The sequence below is a fragment of the Cavia porcellus genome, unplaced genomic scaffold (genome assembly GCF_034190915.1).
Source record: "Cavia porcellus strain 051 isolate PalLab524CR breed Dunkin Hartley unplaced genomic scaffold, mCavPor4.1 scaffold_2, whole genome shotgun sequence".
Lineage (NCBI taxonomy): Eukaryota > Metazoa > Chordata > Mammalia > Rodentia > Caviidae > Cavia > Cavia porcellus.
Window position 1 is genome coordinate 76,801,302 of NW_026947485.1, and position 21,504 is coordinate 76,822,805.

The window sequence follows — 21,504 nt, forward strand, 5'->3', positions numbered from 1 at the left end:
AATTTTTCAGTATTACAACAATGTAATATAAATCTTTGTACATGATTCTTAAAATAGATTTCTTTTATTTCTAGTTAGGTAATACATGTACATTATTTTATTTTTGAGATAGTCTTGCTGTGTAGTACAGGATGATCTTGAACTCACACGGTAGCCCAAGACTGGCCTCAAATTTACAGCAATCATGTTGTCTCAGCCTCCAAGTGCTGGGATTATGGGCATGTGCCACCATGCCTGGCCCATGTACAGAATTTTAAAAAGCCAAATAGTGCTACAATGCATGTATCTACTTTAAAATTTCTTCCCTGAACTCGTTTCTTTCTCTCTGTCTCCCTCTCCACCCCTACTACCTGCTTGCTGAGGATTGAACACAGTGTCTGGTTTCTGCAAGGGAAGCATTCTACCACTGACTGAGCTCCCTCCCCAGTATTCCTTCTTAAATTTTTAGCTGTTCCCCCCCGCCACAAGTATTCATTGTCTCTCAATATGATTCTATACTGTGTTTTTAAAGATGAGACTTTTTATAAGTATTATCAAGCTCTGCTTAACAATTTTAATATAGCACTTTTGCAGTATAACTATACAGTGAGACCCTATCTCAAAGAAAAAGAAAACAAAAATAATGGGATCTTAAATATTATTTATACCAAATCATGTTTCCTACATTTAAAAATGTACTTAGCTTTCTATATTACCATCACTCTTTCTTTCTTGCATTTATTTATTTATTTGTTTGTTTATTTATGGTCTTTTTGAGACAAGGTGTCACTCTTCAGTTTAGGCCGGCCTTGAGTGCACTTTGTATACCAGGCTGGTCTCAAACTTACAACAATTCTTCTATCTCAGACTCCCAAGTGCTGGGATTACAAGCATATGCCACCATGCCCAGCACCATTACTATTTCATCTTGAACTCTACAATATTTTTTTTAACTCTCTGAATAGGATTTTTCCATATGATTAAACATGCATCTCTTACATCTCATTTTTGTCTCTTTCTTCTTAGAGAGCTGTCTATCCTCTTTTTCTGTGTTGTTTACTGTTGAGATCTCAGGCACAACTATCATTTAGAGCTTCCTTCATTTCTGTAAGAATCTCCTTTTTCTTGGATTCCATATCCACTTCTTTCTTGATTTCTGCTGTCATTGTACTCTTTAAAAATCTTCAATTTGAGTGAGTTTGCGCTTTGCACCTCTTGCATTATATCCCAGAGAGCATAACAACTGGATGACAGTGAGTCTATGTGCCTCCTACATTGCATCCCAGAGGGTAGGCCACTTGGACGACAGTGAGCTTGTGCTCCTGACCTCTTCTATTACCTGCCCCTGCAATGGTGAGGCCAGTGGAAGAGTGTAAGAGGAACCCCAAGACCCAGGACAACAGCCTCAGCCACAGACACACACACACCTTTAGAGGGTGAAGTAATCAGTAAGACCAACAATATGGAAGAGTGTGAAGCAGCAGCATGGAGACAGCAGTTGGACTCGAGAATTCCACCAATAGAAGACCAACCCCAGATCCTATATCAACAGGTCAAGATTGGCTCCATACCCAGCATATCTCTGGGATGCAACATGGACATTATTATAGAACTGTAAACACCAGAAGAAGGTAGGTTCTTGGGATAGCTATGAAAAACCAACTATATCTGCAGGATATCCCTGAGGAACAGATATCTCCTTGCCTCCTTGAGAGAGGCCTCAAGTGCTAGTGGTAGAGCTATATATCATGGGAGGTTGGCGGGCATCAACGTAGAAGACAAAAATAAAAGAAAATAGAGAATGTGGAGAATGACAGGATGCAGAGGCAGGGAGCAGCCTCAGACCCTCAGCCCACCCTGGGCAAGGCTGGAACTCAATGAGATGAATGAAGTTGGCAGTTAAACACTGGAACTTTCTGAAATGATAACAACTGAAGTGAAAAACAAGTGGAAAAGGCAATAGAGAAGATTATTTCTCAGGTACAAAAAGAAATGATGTTTAAAATCAAAGATAGGGGTGGGGATTTAGCTCAGTGGCATAAGCGCCTGCCTGGCAAGCACAAGGTTGTGAGTTTGATCCCGGTATCCGCCCCCACCAAAAAAAAAAGAAAAGAAAAGAAAAAAATACTAAACTCAAAGATATTAAAGAAGATACAAGTAAAAGAATAGATGAGCTTAGAAAAAGAAACAAAACTGCCCACCATAGGAGAGAAATGGAATCCACGAAACATATCCAGAGATCCAGGAGATTAAAGCCTCCATTGAAGGGGGCTGGGGATTTAGCTCAGCGGCATAAGCACCTGCCTTGCAAGCAAGCAGTCATGAGTTCGATCCCCAGTACCAATTTAAATAAATAAATAAATAAATAAGCCTCCATTGAAAATATATGAACCAGACTGAACAAAGAAGGAAAGGATAGAATCTCAGATCTTGAAATCAATCCAACAGCTACAAGATGAAGTGAAGAAGAATAACACAAGATTGATTGGGATCAATGAGAAAGCTGGAGCCAGCACAAATACCATAACAATCATAGATATATATGCATCTAATACAGGAGCACCAACTTATTGGTAGACATGGAAAACCAAATGAGCAATAATGTAATTGTAACAGGAGACCTCAATACGCCATCATTACAGAAAGACCGATCAATTAGCAGAAAATCAGCAAAGAAATATCAGAGCTGAACCAAGCCTGTGAACAAATGAACTTAATAGGAAGAAGCCATGGCCCGAGGCCCTGCTGCCATCCATGGATAAGGGGAAGCATTAGTAAACCACCACCCCATGCCTCTCCCACCACTCCAAGAATCCCAGATTGGATCCAGGTGCCTAGTTCTATCCACTACACTGAGGGACAGGCAGTCAATGCAGGAAGTACCCGGGGCACAGCAGTGGGCTGATTCAGAGGAACACAGGAAAACGTCAAGACAAAGGAGCAAAATACAGTCTCAGAGCTCAGCTCACACAGAACAAGTTCAGAATACATAGTCATGGTAGAAATTAGAAGTCATACACCTGAAACTTCTGAGATGATAACCACTAAAGTAAAGAAGCAACTTAGTTCTTGTATTGTTTGGTGAATTTTACATGCCTATGTTTAATGATCTGGAGAGGTATTTTGAAGATAACAAGAAACATTATGGTAGCCATTGTTAATTTCTGCCCTGTTCCATTTTCATTGTTTGGTTTGGCTTGGTTTTATTCTGTTTTGTTTTGTTGGATTTTATTTGTTGGAAGGTATGGATAGCTATTTTGAAGATAACAAGATATATTATGGTAGCCATTCTTGATTTTCTATTTTCTTATTTTGAAGTCCTGTATCTCTTTGTTTTGTTTTGATTGACTATTCTGTTTGGTTTGGTTTGGTTTTATTCTCTTTAAAAAAAAAAAAAAAATCTCCAGTCCAGATGTGGTGGCTCACTCCTATAATCCCAGTAGTTAAGAGGCTGAAGCGGGATGATGATTTCAGGCCTAGCCTGGATTACATAGCAAGACTGTCTCAAAAAACAAAACAAAACAAGAAATCCTCCAGTAGTTTTTTTTTTTTTTTTTTTTTTTTTTTTTGTCTTTTAGTTTTTTATCGGTACCAGGGATCGAACTCACGACTGCCTGCTTGCAAGGCAGGTGCTTATGCCGCTGAGCTAAACCTCCAGCCCCCTCCAGTAGTTCTTAGGATAGGACACCCAGCATGGACATTCTTAGGACCCTGGATTTTAGAAGCTATCCTTAGTCACCTCTGACACTTATTTAAAGGTTTGAAAGGATGTAGAATTCTAGTTTGAAAATCATTTTTTCAGATTTTAGTGTCTTTGCTTCTTTGTCTTCTCATTTCCAGTGTTGATTTTGAGTAGTTTGTGCCAAATTTAACCCCAGTTCAAATTTGCATTTGAACTGAAGTTTTTGTAATCTAAAATGTTCTAAAATGCTAGTGTGGGTCTCTTTAATCATTGTGCTGCATTCTTAGAAGTAAGAGTCATTTTAATCTAGAAAAGAATCATAATTTGATTTGGGGAGATGACTTTATATTTGTTCTTTAATAATTTCCCTCTTTTGAGCTGAGTGTAGTAGTGCACATCTGTAATCCCAACAGTTGGGAGGCAGAAGTAAGAGGATCACTTCAGGTTCAACTCCAGCCTAAGGTACAGAGCAAGACTGTCTCAAAAAACAAAAACAAAGGGGCTGGGGATTTAGCTCAGCGGCATAAGAGCCTACCTTGCAAGCAGGTGGTCGTGAGTTCCATCCCCGGTACCAATAAAAAAAGAAAAAAGACCCCCCCCAAAAAAAAAAAAACTGTTTTTCTTTTTTCTGTTCTTTCAACTGAGTCCTCTATTTTTCTGTTCTATACCTTAGCCAGATTCCTGGTGTCAGTAGTTCAAGCTCATTTTTTCTTGGCATTTTCTTCTAAGAATACTTGGTATTCAACATTTTCAGCTTTTTTCCGCCCTTTTAGCTCTGCTTATATTTCCTTTCTGCTAAAGAATCTGTTGGCAAATCTCATCCACTGTTTTATCTTAACCTCAAAGTGACAATTTTTTTGAGACAATTTTGCTGTGTAGAGCAGGCTGCCCTGGAGCTCACAGCCCTCCTACCTCAGCCTCCTGAGCACTGGGACTAGAGGCATGCACCACTACACCTAGTTTCCAGGATCACATTATGCTACTTTTTATATATTTACATTATTGTACTTAAGTCTTGAACCACTGTGGCACATTGGCACTTCTTCAAACATTCATCACTGTTGCAGTTAGTGAAGTATGTCTTCCCTTGCCTTGTGTTTCTCTTACTGCACAGGAGATCAGGGAAGGTATTTTACTACCTCATCCCTTGCTATATTTCTGTAATCTTGCCCAGCTCCTGGCACAAAATTCTCACCATAAATATAAGTGAGTTAGTTAGCATCTTCTTTTAGTCAAATGGAAATTATTTTGCCAAGTGGAATGAAATAGGAATTTAGCCCTTTCCCCATCAAAATTAACCCATTTGTTGAATACTGATGATCATGAATCATATACTATAAATCATCCTACCCATCTTCTTGCTAGTATTATGGTGGTTAATTTGTTATAGCTTTATAAGACACTTAAATGATAATGAATACTTTTTTCTTAATCAAATTTTCTAGTATGTTAGATATACATAATGATCACATTCATCATTGAGAATTTGAACCTGTACATGATATAACTTTTTTCCTCATTTCCCTACTTCCATTCAACTGCTGTTCTCCTCGCCCTTTGTTTATATGTTTTCCTTCTTTTTTCTGTTTCTGTTTTTTTGTTGTTGTTTTTTTTTACTTTTCCTTCTTTTTTCCTGTTCTCTGTCTCTTGTTCCCCTTCCTATTTGAACATTTTCTTCCTGTTTCACAATATCTTTAACACATTTTGGTTTCTTACACTAGAGAAACAATGTAGTATTTACACATAGATATGTCCAACTTATTTCACTTAAGAGTATGGATTCCAAATGCATCCATTTTCCTAGAAATTGGACACTTCTATCATTGGTTTAAAGAATATTATGTCTTCACCTGGTTATCCTTTTGTGTCATGTACAGAGTCATTTAGTCAATTTCTTTTTGAAAGTCACATTAGGGTTTTATTCAGAAACATAAGTTCATATGGGTAGAATTGATTCCTTATAATATATTTGGCTGTCCTACCCAGGGACATTCTCCACTTATTCAAGGGTTTTATGACCTTCATAAAGATCATAAGTTATTTCTCCCATTTATAATAAGTTTATTCTTTGCTTTCTAAAAGTTTAATGGCTAAAGGAAATGAAAATCTCCCCCATTATAAATTCCATTTTTATTTTTCTATGTTGCTCAGACTGAGCCTGAGGATTCCAGGCTCAAGGAATCCTCCTGCTTCAGCTTCCTAACTAGCTGAAACTACAGGCATGTGCCACTATACCCAGCCATTTTTTTTTTTTTAAATCTTAACCAAAACTGGGTAAATTTTTCTGTATTCTTACAACATAGTTTATTATATATATAGGATAGAAAATGCTAGCTTTGCTTTTAATAAGAGCCAGCTGTTTCTGTTCTCTCTTGCTATCTAATATACAACTTTAAAACTCTATGACTTGGGGCTGGGGATTTAGCTTAGCGGCATAAGTGCCTGCCTTGCAAGCAGGCAGTCATGAGTTCAATCCCTGGTACCAATAAAAAAGAAAAAGAAAAAGAAAAAAACCCAAAAACCTCTGTGACTTAAAATAACAGCCATTTTATTATATGTCCCAATCTCATGGGCTGTTTAGGACTCAGTGGGCAGTTCTGATCATTTCAGTGAGGGACCCTTGTGGTTATAGGGAGCTGTGGCAATGGTTTGGATGTCTGGCAGCATGTGGCTTCCTTTGCTGTGTTGTCTGGGCTCTTTCTCATGACTGTTCTCTCCTGCAGGGTAGTTTAGACTTTGTACATGGCAGTTCACATCTCCACAATGGAAGAACAAAAGCTTCCAGGCCTTTTTGATTCCTGGGCACAGACGTCCGTAACTATCATTTTCATTGCATTGTACCTATCAAGATAGTCACAGAACAGATTTAGAGGGAGTGAACATAAACTTCTTGATTCAAGGAGGAGCATAGTCGGTATAGCATTGTGTGGGATTATCTTAGGACACTAACTTCTGTAATGGCATTGATTAATTTGTTCTTGCGTCTTTCCTTCCTTCCTTATTTTTTTATTCCAGGTAAACTGCTCGAGGCTCTAATACAGACTAGGTTCCTGGTTCCTACAAGAATCTTTTATTTAGTCAGCTTCCAGTACCAAATAACTGTGTTTTCAGCAGAGTGGAGCAGGGCCAACACTTTCTTAATGTTTCCATCTGCTGCCCTGGGTGAGGCATAACTCTTGTGGACAAATACAGAGTTTGTGTGTCATGAAATACCAGATGAGGAGACAGGTGTTAACATGCCTCATCCCAAGTGCTGCCTACTCTACAGGAAGGACAGCCTCCCCCTCTCCTCCCCAGCAGCAGACCATCCCCTTCCCTCCTTAGGGGCTGTCATAAGAGCTGCCTTCCTATGCTGGTCCAAGTAGAGGTGAGAGACCATTGTTCCTTTGCTTTTTTCACAGAATACTTCTTCCTACTCTGGGTTTGCTAACCCCTGCCTTAATATGCGGCAAGCAAAGATGAAAGTCTTCTCCACTTAGACTGAAGGAAGGCAGCAGGTGATAAAATGCATAAAGGAGGGGGAGGGAGGCTGGAGAAAGGAGTCATTTCTCACACACTGTAGATGTTGCTCAATCAAATGAGTGTGAAATCTGGTCAGAGCCACAGCATGTGTTTCAATTTTCCAGGGCATTTCCTCTTCCTAACTTCAGGTTTAACCCTTTCTTCTGTGTAATGCCAAGGGATACCCAAGAACGTGAAGTACATTATAGATAAAAGGAAAATCTCCAACTGATTTCCTGCCAACTAGTAGTGGAAAAGAACGTACACTCTGAAATTGGGTAGGTTTGGTTTCACATCCAGTCTCTAGCATTGAGTGGTCTTGAGCAGTCACTTGGTCTTTTTGAACCTTCACTTTTTTCATTTATAAATATAGGTGAAGGCTAGATATGGTGGCACACCCCTGTAATCCCAGCACTCAGGAAGCTAAGCCAGAAGGATTGCAGTGAGTTCGAGGTCAGCCTGGGTTACACAGTGAGTTCAAGGCCAGCCTGAACTGCATAGTGAGACCCTGTCTCAAAAAGACAATAAGTAAATAAATAAATAAAATATAGGTGAAAACTTGCCTTATAGAAGTCTTGTGTTAGATGAAATGAGTTGTACAAAATGCCTCATGTAATGTGTATCTTGCACACTATGTGTTTTCTCCATTATTCTGGCTGGATTTGAGCATATCTGCATTTTCTTTCCATGTTACATGGGTTTGCCATTTTAGCGGCTTTACACATCTTAGTTTTGTTGCTTTTCTCCCTCAGTGTAACTCTTTTTTTTTTTTTTTTTTTATTTAAGGAGAAAAAGAAAAAAACAGAAAAGGTACAAGTAATACAAAATTTAAAAAATAAACAGGAAGAAATGACTAGTTAATAGATTACATATTCTCATCTTAGAAATAGTTGTTCAAGTTACAAAATTGAAGCATATAAAGTGAACTTTCAAACAGTGAGAGTGGAAACAGTTTTGTTCAATGATCCAAAAAAACTCAGTAATATCTTATACACTTAAACATATATGCAGTTATAACCTTTAGAACACTTTCTTTTCTTTTCTTTTGTACAATGACAATTACACATTTTGGGTTTTATTACTCCCACAGTTCTTATTACTTTTTTTAAAGAGAGTAAAACCAAATGCGACATATCAAAACAGAGTTAGTCAAATCAAAAGGATGGACATAACAGACAATGTAAAAACAAAATACAAGGTGATCCAACAATGGTTACCATACTGCCTCTTGCTATTTTAAGAAGAATTGCCAGTTATAATAAAATTAAATAAAACAGTAAAGAATAAAACCAAAGCATTGGAGACATTACAGGACTTAAAAGAAGATAATAGTCAACCAGAATGGGCATCATAATGAATCGTATTGTATTCACAGTTTTGCCTATACTTTCGAACTTGGTACTATCAAGCAAAGCAGAATGGGGAAAATCAGTCAAAACAAGATGGTGAGGACAATACAGGATTTTAAATCAAGTTAATAGAAAATCAAAGTAGGTTACTATAATGTATTCTGCTATTTTTTATTTATTTTTCCCTTAATTAAAAAGATAAAAAAGTAAATAATTTTTTTTAAAAAGGGGGGATTGAGATAAAAGAGGGCATAACAACAGAACATCGCAGGTCAAAACATAACCATTTAAGCAAAATAGTGTTTCACCACAAGGTATCCTGACATAAAAATAGTTACCATAGTGTCTCTTTCCTTGAAATGTTTGAGTATAACTTTGTATACTGTAGCACCAAACATATCAAGACACTATAAAACCATTCAAGAGAATGACAATATTACAGGATATTTAGAACCAATTAATAGAAAATGAACAATGGTTTCTGTATAATCTCCTTGTCTATAAAAGTTTTTACTTATGTTATCATATATAATAAAATCCAATAAGATACAACCTTTTAAGACCAATGGAGACAGAAGAATACAAGTTTGATAGGACTTCAAAACAAGATGATACTAAATCAGCACTAGCTATTATGATGTCTTGTTTTCTCCAAAATAGCGTTCCTACCATCCGATCATCTCTGCCTCATTTCTGTTGAGCTCTTTTTCTGTGGTTTGTTGTTTTGTCTTCTTCATTTCGCTTTCTGCTCCATTCATTGTGGCCTCCCTATCACTATTTCTGGAATCTTGGTATTTTCCTTTTTTAGAATATCCTGCAGTATTTTCTGTAAAGTTGAATTGGTGGTTGCAAATTCTCCTAGTTCCTCTTTATCCTGGAAGCACCTTGTTTTTCCATCAATTTCTAGGGACAGTTGTGCAGGATATATCAATCTTGGCTGGAGGTTATTATCTTTCAAAGCTTGAATTATTTCCCCCCATGCTCTTCGTGATTTGATGGTTTGTGCTGAGAAGTCTGCTGTAATTCTGATGGGTGTTCCCTTGTAAGTGATCTGTTTCTTGTCTCTGATGGCTTTTAATACTCTGTTCTTATATTGGATTTCTGGAATTTTGATTATCATATGCCTGGATGTAGCTCTGTTTGGGTTGTAAGTGGCTGGGGTCCTGTATGCCCCATACATCTTTACCATTTGCTAAATTAGGGAAATTCTCTTGGATTATTTCTGTGAATAGCTTTTGTAGTTCATTTGTTTATGTCCCTACTTCTTCTTTTATGTTCTTAATTCTTAAGTTATAGATCCTCTTATCATCTTCTAGCCTTTGTATTGTTGCTGGGGGTTTTTTTGTTATTTTTAAGAAGTTTTTCATTTCATGCTCCAAATTACAAATTTGCCCTCCAGTTCAGATAATCTATCCTTAGTTTCTTTCAAGCTGTTATGTCAGTTTTCAATAGTTTTTAGTTTCCTGGTAATCTCTTTGAACCTGCTTCACGTATTCTATGTTTTCTCTATTTTCTCCATCAAACAATTTTCCCCTTTTTTCCTGTTCTTCCATTCCACCATCTGTTTTTTCTTGGGCGGTGTTTAGCATTTCTCTAACTATTCTACTTATATCTTGCTTCAGATCATTAATAACTTCATTCCTGAACTCGTCTATGAGGCTCTGGAGATAGCGCTTTATGTCTATTGGTGCCGTGTCTGATACTGCTTGTTTCTCAGGATTGGGGGCTGAGGACGCTTTCTTGTTGCTCCTTCTTCCCATATTTTTTGTTCCTTTTATACAAGCGATATAGGAGGCCCAGTTTCTTTCTTTGTCGGTTACAGTTTGTTTGAATTGTGCTGGCTAGGTGTTCCTGCCCACTGCAGTGTACTAGGGAGACAGATACCTGGGCAGTCTATGCTGGGCCCGCCCCTCCAGGTCAACCTACCGAAGGCTTCACTGCTAGGGTGCACCTCCAGCCACTGGGATCTGGTTTGGGCTGGCCTACTGGGTCTTAGTCAGCGGGCGTCACGCAGGCCAGGCACTCCCCACCAATCCCGCTTGAAAGGGGAGTATGTGACTGAAGTCACTGCAACAACCTGTTCCGGCTAGTCTGCCCGGTCCCAGTATGTCCTTTGCTGAAGCCTCCTATGGAATGGTCCCCGATCCGCTCACTCACTGCAGGTCGATGCAGGGCTCCTGGCCAGTCCCACTCTCAACTCCATTCACCGCTTCTCATTCTCAGAGCTTTCGCACCTCTCTCTGTGCCACGCTGATTGGGACGCAGCAGTGGCTACAGGAAATTCAAATTGCAGCTTCCAGTGGCGTGGGGTCCAGCTTCTAAGTTGAGACCTTATCTGTTCCTGTTATATCACCGGGATTGCGTTTCCAGTTGGTTTCTCTTAGTTTAGTTCGTTCCTGGGTCGGCAAAGTATATCTCCCCTTGCTTAGGATTTCTCGCCTGGCACCATTCCTGGATTTTAAGTGCAGTTTCTCAGAGAGCCTCTGAAGCAGCTGCTATCTATCCTCCATGTTGTCCCGGAAGTCCCCTCAGTGTAACTCTTAAGTATGTTAGAGAGAGGGATTATTTTTACATGGTACAGATGATCTCTTTGGAGCTCTTTATTAAGCTAAGGGCAGATAACGCTATTGCTGTGCAGGAAGACTGTTTCCCCTCTGATCCTAGAGGTCACCTGCAGTGTTAGAGCTGAAATGGAACACAAGCTACTCATTGTGTTTTACAGGACAAAAACTGTGGCTCTGAGGCTGTATGTTTGTTTTTTTTTCAAATTCATTTTATTTCAAAGAAAAAAGAATTTTAAAAAGTTTCAAAACACATCAATCAAGGCAACAATTGTGTATACGTTGCACATTGTCATCCCCAAATCATTCCTCCAGAACACAAGATATCTGCTTACAGGTTATGGCGTGCCTGTCTAGCAAGCACAAGGGCATGAGTTCAATCCCTGGTACCACAAAAAAAAAAAAAAAGGTATCTGCTTACAGTTGTCTGAACAATACCAGCATAAATCTTTCTCTTCAATTGACTCAGAGAAATCAGGATAGCCATCTTAACTTCTTTTTTATATACATATATTTATATGCATATACATGCATATACAGCTTCTAACAGTAGTGAGACAATACAATGTTTACATGTGTGTCTGATTTATTTCACTAATGAGTATGTTCCCAAGATGCATCCAATTACCTATAAAAGTGTCCAGTTTATCCTTCTTTATGACTGAGTAGTACTCCATTGCATAAAAATACCACATCTTTTTTATCCATTCTTTAGTCAGTGGGCATTTAGGTTGTTTCCCAGATCTAGCTATTACAAATTGTGCTGCTATAAACATGGGTACACATATATCACTGTGATATGATGTTTTAAATTCTTTTGGGAAGATACATAGAAGGGGAATAGATGGATTGAATGGGACTTCCACTCCTATTTTGTGAGGGGTCTCCACACTGATTTCCATAGTGGTTGCACCAGTCTGTACTCCCACCAACAGTGGAGAAGGGTTCCTTTTTCCCCACAGCCCCTTTAGTATTTGTTATTGGTTGATTTCTTGATACAAGCCATTCTTTCCAGGATGGGGTGAAATCTCAATGTTGTTTTAATTTGCATCTCACAAATGACCAGTGATGTTGAACATTTTTTCACATATTTATTTGCTGTTTGTATTTCTTCATCTAAGAAGTATGTATTCATTTCAAATGTCCGTTTTTGGATTGGGTCTTTAAATCTGGGAGGATTGACTTTTTTGAGTTCTTTATATGTTCTGAGTAGTAACCCTTTGTTTGAGGTACAGCTGGCAAACATTTTTTCCCCATGTTGTGGGTTGTCTCTTCACTCTGTTGGTGGTTTCTCTTGCTGTGCAAAAGCTTTTCAGTAGGATGAGATCCTAGTTGTTCTTTGTGATAGCTCCTGTGCAGTCTGGGTTTTGTTCATAAAGTCTTTGCCTACACTATTGTCTTCAAGAGTTTTACCTACTCTATCTTCCAGCAGATTTAATGTTTCTGTTTCAATATTAAGCTCTTTGATCCACCCTGATTTTAGCTTAGTACGTGGTGAAAGATATGGATCCAGTTTTAATCTTGGGCATGTGTAGAGCCAATTTTTTCAACACCATTTATTAAAAAGGCTATGTTTCGTCCAGTGAATGTATTTGGCACTTTTGCGGGGGGGGGGGATATTTGGCACTTTTGTCAAAGGCAAGGTAGCTTAGTGTGTCTGCAGTTGTATCTGCATTTTCTAATCTGTTCCATTCATCTTTGGGTCTGGGGTTTTTTTGTTTTATTTTGCCAGTAACACACAGTTTTTACTATCATATAGTATAATTTCAAATCAGTTATTGTGATGCCCCCTGTCTTGTCTTTGTTGCCCAGAATTACTTTTGCTATTCTAGGTCACTTCTGGTTCCAGATGAATTTTCAAATTGTTTCCTATAATTCTGTGAGCTATGCTATTGGAATTTTAATTGGACTTACATTGAAATCTGTATAACAGTTTCGAAGTATGGCGATTTTTACTGTATTGGTTCTTCCTTCCCAAGAGCAGAGGATAGCTCTCCATTTTCTGATATCCGCTTCAATCTTCTTTTCATTGAAAACTGTATAAACCATATTACCTACTTTTTTTTTGGTACTGGGGATTGAACTCAGGACCTTGCGCTTGAACTCAGGACCAGGCAGGCATTTATGCCACTTAGCTAAATCCCCGCCCCCCTTTTTTATACAAAGATACAGAACATTTTTATCATCCCCAAAAGTTCTCTCGTGTCCCCTTTGACTTACTCCACATAAAAAGTTACTAAGTTCTGTGTCTATAGATTAGTTTTGTTTGGTGGCTTTATGTAAGTGGAATCATACAGGATGTACTCTTTCAAATCTAGCCTTTTCAAGCATGTTTTTGGGATGCATTTCTGTCTCATGTCATACTCAACATGCATCTGAGGAGCATTCAGTGGTGTGAATGTGCTAAAAGAAAGTAATATACATTTTCTTTGTTTCTGTTTTTGTTTTTTTTTTTTCTTTCTTTTTTTCTTTTTACTGGTACCGGGGATCGAACTCACGACCGCCTGCTTGCAAGGCAGGTGCTTATGCCGCTGAGCTAAATCCCCAGCCCCTAATATCCATTTTCTTATTAAAAGACATTTGAATTGTTTCCAGTTTTTGGCTGTTGCTGCCATAACATTCTTACACAAGTCTCTGTGTGAACCTCTGTTTTAGTTGTATCTTGGATAAATACTGAAGAGTACAGTTGGCTGGTCATAGAGCAGATGTTAGTTTAACTGTAAAGAGAAACAAACTCTCAGTGTAACTACATACCCCAACCTGGTTTTATCTTTTCTTTCCCTGAGGGACAAGAGTCTGTAAGTTCAGAATTTGGCAGGGAAGAGGAAGCAATACCCGTGCTCTGCTACCAGAGCACTGTGACCTGAGCAGGACACTTAAAGAGCTGAAACAGGTGTTTGAAACTCTACTCCAGCCTCTTTGATGCCAGCTTGCTGAGAGGCTGAAACCTGGCCAGCAGAATTCAGGGCTAATCAGCCAGAAGCTAGATTAGGGACTTTGATACGACGTAGCTACCTAATAGCAGCAGTATGTACTATGGCCTGTTATATTTGAAGTAGGTAAATTAATAGCTTCATGAAGAAAATCTTTGCTGGTCTTTTTTTTTTTTTTGAAATAGGGTCTCACTATGTAGTTTAAGTTGTCTTTGAACTCACTGTGTAGTCCAAGCTGGCTTTGAATTTGTGGCAATCCTTCTGCCTCAGCCTCTCCGGTGCAAGAATTATAGGCTTGCGCCACCATGCCCAGCTCCAAATGCTTGTTGAGTGAGGGGTAGTTAAACTGTGTGTCAGATGGAAGCCCTTACCCACCCTGCTTTCCAACTCTGGCTTCTTCTTGAAGCTTGTAGAGTCAGCACTTTCCTTAGTAAAGTTAATATTGCTGAGGGCCGTTATCCAAGTAGGATTTGGTATCCTGTGTGTCAAATATAGTGGGAGATAAATTAATCCTTGGTAAATGTTCTTTTGATTTTATTTTTTAATAGTTCATCTTGCCATGGTATAGTATCCTGGGCTATACAGTGAGACCCTGTTTAAAAAACCAAACAGGCCGGGTTTGGTGGCTCACGCCTATAATCTCAGCATTTGGGAGGCTGAAGCAAGAGGATTGTTGTATGGCAGGTTATCCTTAAAGGGAAAGGATATTGTAAATTCATTTTATTTTCATTCCTTTAGGACCATTCCTTAAGTCTGCTCTGGGTATCTTAAAGACTGAAGTCTTTAAGTCCTGGGAATCAGGGCTAAGAACTCAGCTAACATTCTATTGTTTTCTTTTAATTTAATTATAGTAAGACTGACTTTTTGGATGTATAGTTCTAAGAATAAGAATTTTAACACACGTGTAGGTTTGTGTAACTACCACCACAGATGGGCTATAGAACAGTTTCCCCAGCTGGACAACTCCCTCGCCCCTCTCTGTAGCCACAGCCTGCCCTGACTATTCTCTCCCAACCAGATCTACTTTCCTTCATGTGGTCATACCATGAAGCTCACGTGAAAGAGATCATTCAGTGTGTAACCTCTGGAGACTGGCTACTTTTACTCCGCCCGATGCCTCGGAGATCTTTCTGAGCACCAGGGTATGTTTATCAGTGGCCTGTTTCTTGTTATTGCTGACTAGTGTTGCACTGCACAGATGCACCACCACTTGCTCACTCACTCACTGGTTGAAGGACTCTAGGTTCTCTGGTTGGGGGCAGTTATAGTATTTTTTTTTTTTTTTTTTTTTGTCTTTTTCCTTTTTATTGGTACCAGGGATCGAACTCACAACTGCCTGCTTGCAAGGCAGGCACTTATGCCGCTGAGCTAAATCTCCAGCTCCCGGGGGCAGTTATAAATAGAGCTTCTGTGAACACTGGACCCAGGTTCTGCGTGCACACAAATTTTCTTTCTCTGGAGGAAGTTCTCAGGAGTGGGATTCCTGAGCCAAAGCCTGTGTGTTTTAGTTTACTGCCAGGCCATTTTTTAGAAGAGCTGCTGTACCACTGTGCATTCGCACCAGAGATGAGCATCCTAGTCTCTGCGTCCTCTCTAGTCCATTGCATTTTCAGTAGTTTTAATGCAGGCCAATCAAGTAGGTGGGTAGTGGTAGCTCCTCTGATTTGCATTTGCATTGCCCTAATGGCTAATGATGTTGAACAACTTTTCATGTGCTTACCTGCAAGCCACATATCTTTCAGGCAAGTGACATATCTGTTCGAGTCTTAATGCATTTTTAATTGAATTGTTTGTTTTCTTACTGTGAAGTTTAGAGCCTTCTCTATTATGTATTCAGATCCTTTACTGTTAAAATAGTTATTTACGGATAATTCCCCCGAGTCTGAAGGTTTTGTTTTCATTTTCTTACGAGTATTTTCCATAGAACAGACATTTTTACTTTGGATGGAGTCTTAATTTATTAATATTTATTTTATGGATTATGTTTTGATATAATGTCTGAATGTGCTCTGCCTAATCCCAGGCCACAAAGATTTTCCCCCTATATGTCCCTCTAAAAGGTATAGATCACTGTGTGCAAATGAACATATGAGTATGGAAACCAAAATGTGATACCATTTACAAAGACCCAAATGAAATAAAATGGTATCAAGTTTAGAAATAAAGTCTAGCAAAACATAAAGCACAGGTTTTTACAAAGCTTACACGTAAGACTTATGTTCTTCAACCTATGATTCTTTTTTGTGGTTATTGTTATTGTTGTTATAATACTGGACATTTAGCAAGTGCCTTGCGCATACTAAGTAAGCATTTTACCACTGAACTAAAGCTCAAACCCTACCATTCATTGTGAATTAATTTTGGTGTAAGAGTAAAGTTGAGGTTCATTTATTGGCGTATGGATACCCAGCTGTCCCAATATCATTTGTTCAGTCTATTGGACAAATCAATTCCTTACTTAGATACCAAATTCTCCGTAAGGCTTTATCTTCTTAGCAGTGAAAGAGTTATAGTAGATTGTTTCTTAAGTTATAGCAGGCTTTCCTCATTTTCTAGAAATCACTGTTGTTTCTACTCTTTGTTTGTTTGTGGGTCTTTCTGAATTAGATTTTAAATGTGGTGTAATGGAACACCCATTATTTGTAAGCTAACTGAGCATAAAGTATTTCGCTATGAAGTCACCATCTATCTCAAGGAGGAATGTGGCTATAAAAAATTCTGGGTGGAATGCACCTCGACTAGCACATTGCAGCTTCTGTAGTATGTGTGTAGTTCAGATAAAGAGACAGGCAAGTAGGCAGACAGACACTGTTGGGAAAACAGGTGCTGGCTAGGTCTAGCTCTGCTCTCTCTCTCTCTCTCTCTCTCTCTCTCTCTCTCTCTCTGTGTTGTTTTGTTTTGTTTTTTTGAGACAAAGTCTTGATTTGAAATTTAGATTGGACTTAAATCCAGTATGTAGCCCAGGTTCCCCTTGAACTAATGGTGATCCTCCTGCCTGAGTTTCCTGAATAGTAGGGTTACAAGTGTGCACCACCACACCTGTCATTTCTTGCTTTATAGAGTTAGCAACTCTTTCAAGATTATTCATCCAGATTCATTCTTGAAAGTTCTTCTCAGCACCTTTTAGAATAAAGTGTGGCTTTATTTATTTATTTATTTATTTATCTCCTGTCTCAGTCTCTCCAATGCTTGGATTATAGGTGTATGCCACTATGCCCACTGTTGTATTTGTAATATCTTTGTTTTCCTTATCAGTAAAATAGGAAATATCCCTATCATAAAGCCTTTGAATCCATTAGTATGAGGTTAGCTGAAAGAAATAAGGAGCCTTGGTGTCACTAAGGATTTATGGTCTGCTGCTGTAGTTACTATTTCTAGCTGGTGGAAAACTGTCAGTAAGTAGGATTGTGTATGCTGCTCAAAGGATAGGGGATGGTTACTTAGTCTTCTAATTGATATACCGGGGTCCTTGACTCTTTTTCAGGAGCTTTGGTTATTGACCTTTCCAGGTTTATTCATTATCTGTAGACTTTTGTTTGTTTGTTTGTTTGTTTTGGTACTGGGGATCAAACTCATGACCTTGTATTTCCCAGGCAGGCACTTGTGCCACTGAGCTAAATCCCTGGCCTTATCTGTAAATTTTATGGATGTTAATTCAGAACTTTGTATTTTAGGGGGCTGAAGATATATCTCAGTGGCACAGAGCACCTGCCTGGCAAACATGAAGTTGTGAGTTTGATCCCTGGTACCACCAAAATAAAAAAGAATTTTGTGGGTTTTTTTGTCTTCTTTTTCCTTCTTTTTTCCCCTTCATGGCCTCTAGAGAAGGCCTACATGATGGTAATTGATAATAAACCCCAAATTATCTTCTCTTCTGCTGCCATTGAACGACAAAGTTTTTTTCTCCTTTTTTTTTTCTTTTTTGCTCTGCTGACAAACATTTTCACTAAATTATGAGAAGAATTTAAATGGAAAAGGCTGCTGCAAGTATAATGGATGCATGAAGCTGAAGTGAATTGTTCTGTTGTGAAGTACAGCAACAGAAGTCTTTAATTTCTCTTGGGCTTTCAAATTGCCTGCCTAAGTTTAGGCTTGAACATGTATAGTGCAATGCAGAAGGAGCAAGGACAGGGAAGGGCTACAGCAGCTCTGGCTCCCTGTGTGCCTTTCCCTAATTACTTTCCTTTCTGAGGTGCCAATTTCCTCTAGAAGGAAGAGAACTGTTTAGAGCTGACAAACATCAAATAGGGGCTCTTGGTAAGATGTGGATCAGTCTCTGCTTGGGCCTCTGTGTATGTGTATGAGGCCAATCCCTGTGGGCCTCATTTAGCCCCCTGCTGGCCTTGTTAAAGGAGCCAAGCTCTCCCTTCCTGGATTAGAGTTAACCTGGGCAAACCTAACAATCTGTGTACCAGTACTGCTGTCAATAACTAGAAGTGTTTAGTCACTGGTTAGCAGGAGGAAAGGAACAGGAAAAAGACTTCAATTCTAAGAGAATTGAGTTTAAAAATTTTATTTGCCATCTTAGTGATCTTAGCATGGTACAGTATTTAAAGAGTATAATGTAGTATGTAAAAGGATTGGCTTTGAAGTTAAGAAGACTTGGGTTCAAATTCTAACTTCTTCACTTATTGTGTGACCTCAGGTAAGTCACTTAGCCTCTTAGAGTCTTGGTTTTCTTATTTGTAAAAAAGGAGACAGTGAAACTATTTCTGAAGTTAGTAGGAGGCTAAAATATTCTATATGTAATAATTACATTTTGTTTTGTTTGAGACAGGGTCTTACTGTTGTCTAGGCTAGCCTTGATCTCCTTCGCTCCAGAAATTGGCTTGCCTCAGCCTCCTAAGTGGCTGGGATTAAAGCCCCCATCACTATGGGTGGCTAGAGAACTATATCTGATAATTTATGTAGATGTTGAAGTCTGTGGTAATTTAAGGCTCTTAGCAGCAATCTAAACTGTTAGTTGGAAGGCTGTTTTGTTTGTTGTTTTTGAAGTACCAAGGATTGAATGCAGGCCCTTCACACTGAGCTTCATCATTAGCTTTTTTTTTTTCCCCTAGATTGGGCTCAAACTTGCAATCTCCCTACCTCAGCCTCCCATTGTGCTGGCACCATATGCAGTGCACCACCACACCTGGCTTCATGAATCACTGGACAAAGTCATACAATATATTATTTTCCTATGTATTTGTTGTCTTTAATGTATGTGTTATATGTGTGTCTTATCTTTTTATTCATTTTTATTTTTAGTTCTATTAATATGCTTGCACTACATAATCATTGACTCACTGTGAGGAACTGGATAGGTATACAATATCTCAATTCCTGTTTTCCCCTCCTGCTACCCCCATCTTATTTTTTAAACTGAAAGTTAGGTGTAACTTTAGGCAGACACAGCTGGTCCCACTCAACAAGAAGCAGTTAACACAGGGATTTGGGGAGCAGAGAGTTCCTGAAAGTGTTCTGTTCCTGCCTCTACAGGAACTTCAACCCTGTTAAGAACTTCAACCCTGGGATGGAAATACCTTCCTCTCCTCTCTTCTCCCTAAAGAAAGGCTGAGCTTCTGCAGGGACCAGGAAGTGGCCTGGTCTATGCCAGGGAGCACATATGAATTCATAATCCCTTTTCTTTCTGAGTTACCTTGAACCTTTTTGTGCGAGACATCAAGGAAAGATGAGTTCTTGTATCATCTGGTTTAGGCTGGGGCCTCATAAACATTACCTACAATCTATTTATTAATGACAGTTGAGGGGGAAATATTTCTGATCCCTGGGGTTTTCAGGCTTTCAGTGTAACTCCAAGTTGTGAAAGTTAAAGCACTGATCCTATTTTATCAAAGAGTGTGTTATAGTTTGGTTTTCTGATTTATAAAGAACAGGTTGGGCCAGGCATGGTGGTTCATACCAATAATTCCAGCACTCAGGAGACAGAGGCAGGGGTATCTTGCAAATTCTAAGCCAGCCTGTGCTACATAGCAAGACTCTGTCAAATAAATAAATAAATAACAGATTGGATTGGTCTTTGAGGAATAGATCAGTCTAAAAAGTGAATACAACTTTCCAGTGGGTTTCCAAAGGATCCAGAGTAGAAACAACTTCCCTTTCTTATAATGTTACATAAGTGCTCGGTACCATTACCCTCTAATGCTGGCCTTACATGGGCCCATGAACCCACCTTGTACCCAGATGCAGCAGTGATTAAGCTCTCACCATGCTTTATTTCTCTGAGAGTCATAATATCAAGCTGAGTACAGTGGCACACAGATAATTCCAGCTGCTCAGAAGGCTGAAGCAATAGGACTGTAAGTTCAAGGCCATCCCGGACCACTTTGTAAGATCTTGTCTCAATAAAGAGCAAGGGTTGGGGAGTGTTACACTGCTCCCTAGTTCAATCCCCAGTACTACCAAAAAAAGTCACAGTATCAAATATCCATGTGCACCTTCTCAAGTCCAGAAGCACTTTGAGAAACTAAGCATTTATTTGAAAAAAGGAAACAGGGGCTGGGGATTTAGCTCAGTGGCATAAGCACCTGCCTTGCAAGTGTGCAGTCGTGAGTTCAATCCCTGGTCCCGATTAAAAAAAAAAAAAAAGAAAGAAAATAGATCTGGGAAACTCTTTAAGTGATAGCTAAAAAAGGGGAACATATTGTTAGGAGCTTTCCCCTGCGGCTGCCTTTGTTACAGACTGCATTTGTGCACGTTTTACTGCCCATGAACTTTGCACTTAGATTCCTAAGTTTTAGGATTCCAAAGGGGTCTTAAAGAATCAAGGGCTGGGGATTTAGCTCAGTGGCATAAGCACCTATGTTGCAAGTGTGAGGTCATGAGTTTAATCCCCAGTGCCAAAAAAAAAAAAAAGAATCCATTAAATTAGTACCCATCCCTCCCAGGAAATCTCAGTCCATGAGGAAATTACTGAGTGAAGTTTTGCCCAAGATCAGTCACCAAACCAGGACTGCATTTCTTTATTTCATTTCTCCTGCTGTATAGGGCAGGTTGCAAAGACCTGTGTGGGTTTGACCCTTTAGCCCAGCTGAGCACTATAGCTCTGTAGGAGTTGTCTTTGGCAGTTTTTCTCTGGAATCAGTTTCTGAAACAAAGCCTAAATCCCCACCTGGGCATTTATATATCTGGAAAACTTTGAAGCTAATAAAGATAGGAGAGATAGAACAGATATTCCAGGATTCTGTCTTCACCAGAGTTTAGTTCTGGTCATCCTTTGAAACAGTGCTTTCAATGTTCCCTAGTGACTGAAGAGGACAGAGCCCCCATCCTGTTGAATTTGTGTACCTCAGAAATTCCCTTTGTGGATTGTTTTCAATCCCTGACTTTTACAAGAAGTTATTCCTGGGGAAAGGATAGTCAGAAGTAAAACATGTGAACCTCACATTCTTTTCTAACCAAATGAAGTGATAGATGCCTATAATACTAGTACTCAGGAAGCTGAGGCAGGAGGATTTCTGCAAGTTTGAGGCCAACCTGGTTTACATAGTGAGTTT

The 21,504-nt window shown here is 39.1% G+C and overlaps 1 protein-coding gene across 15 annotated transcripts in view; it reads left to right on the forward strand.

Annotated features, from left to right (window-relative positions):
- Gbf1 (golgi brefeldin A resistant guanine nucleotide exchange factor 1) overlaps positions 1–21,504 on the forward strand; it is a 123,818-nt gene that overhangs the window by 63,423 nt on the left and 38,891 nt on the right. The gene's annotated exons all lie outside the window — the stretch shown is intronic.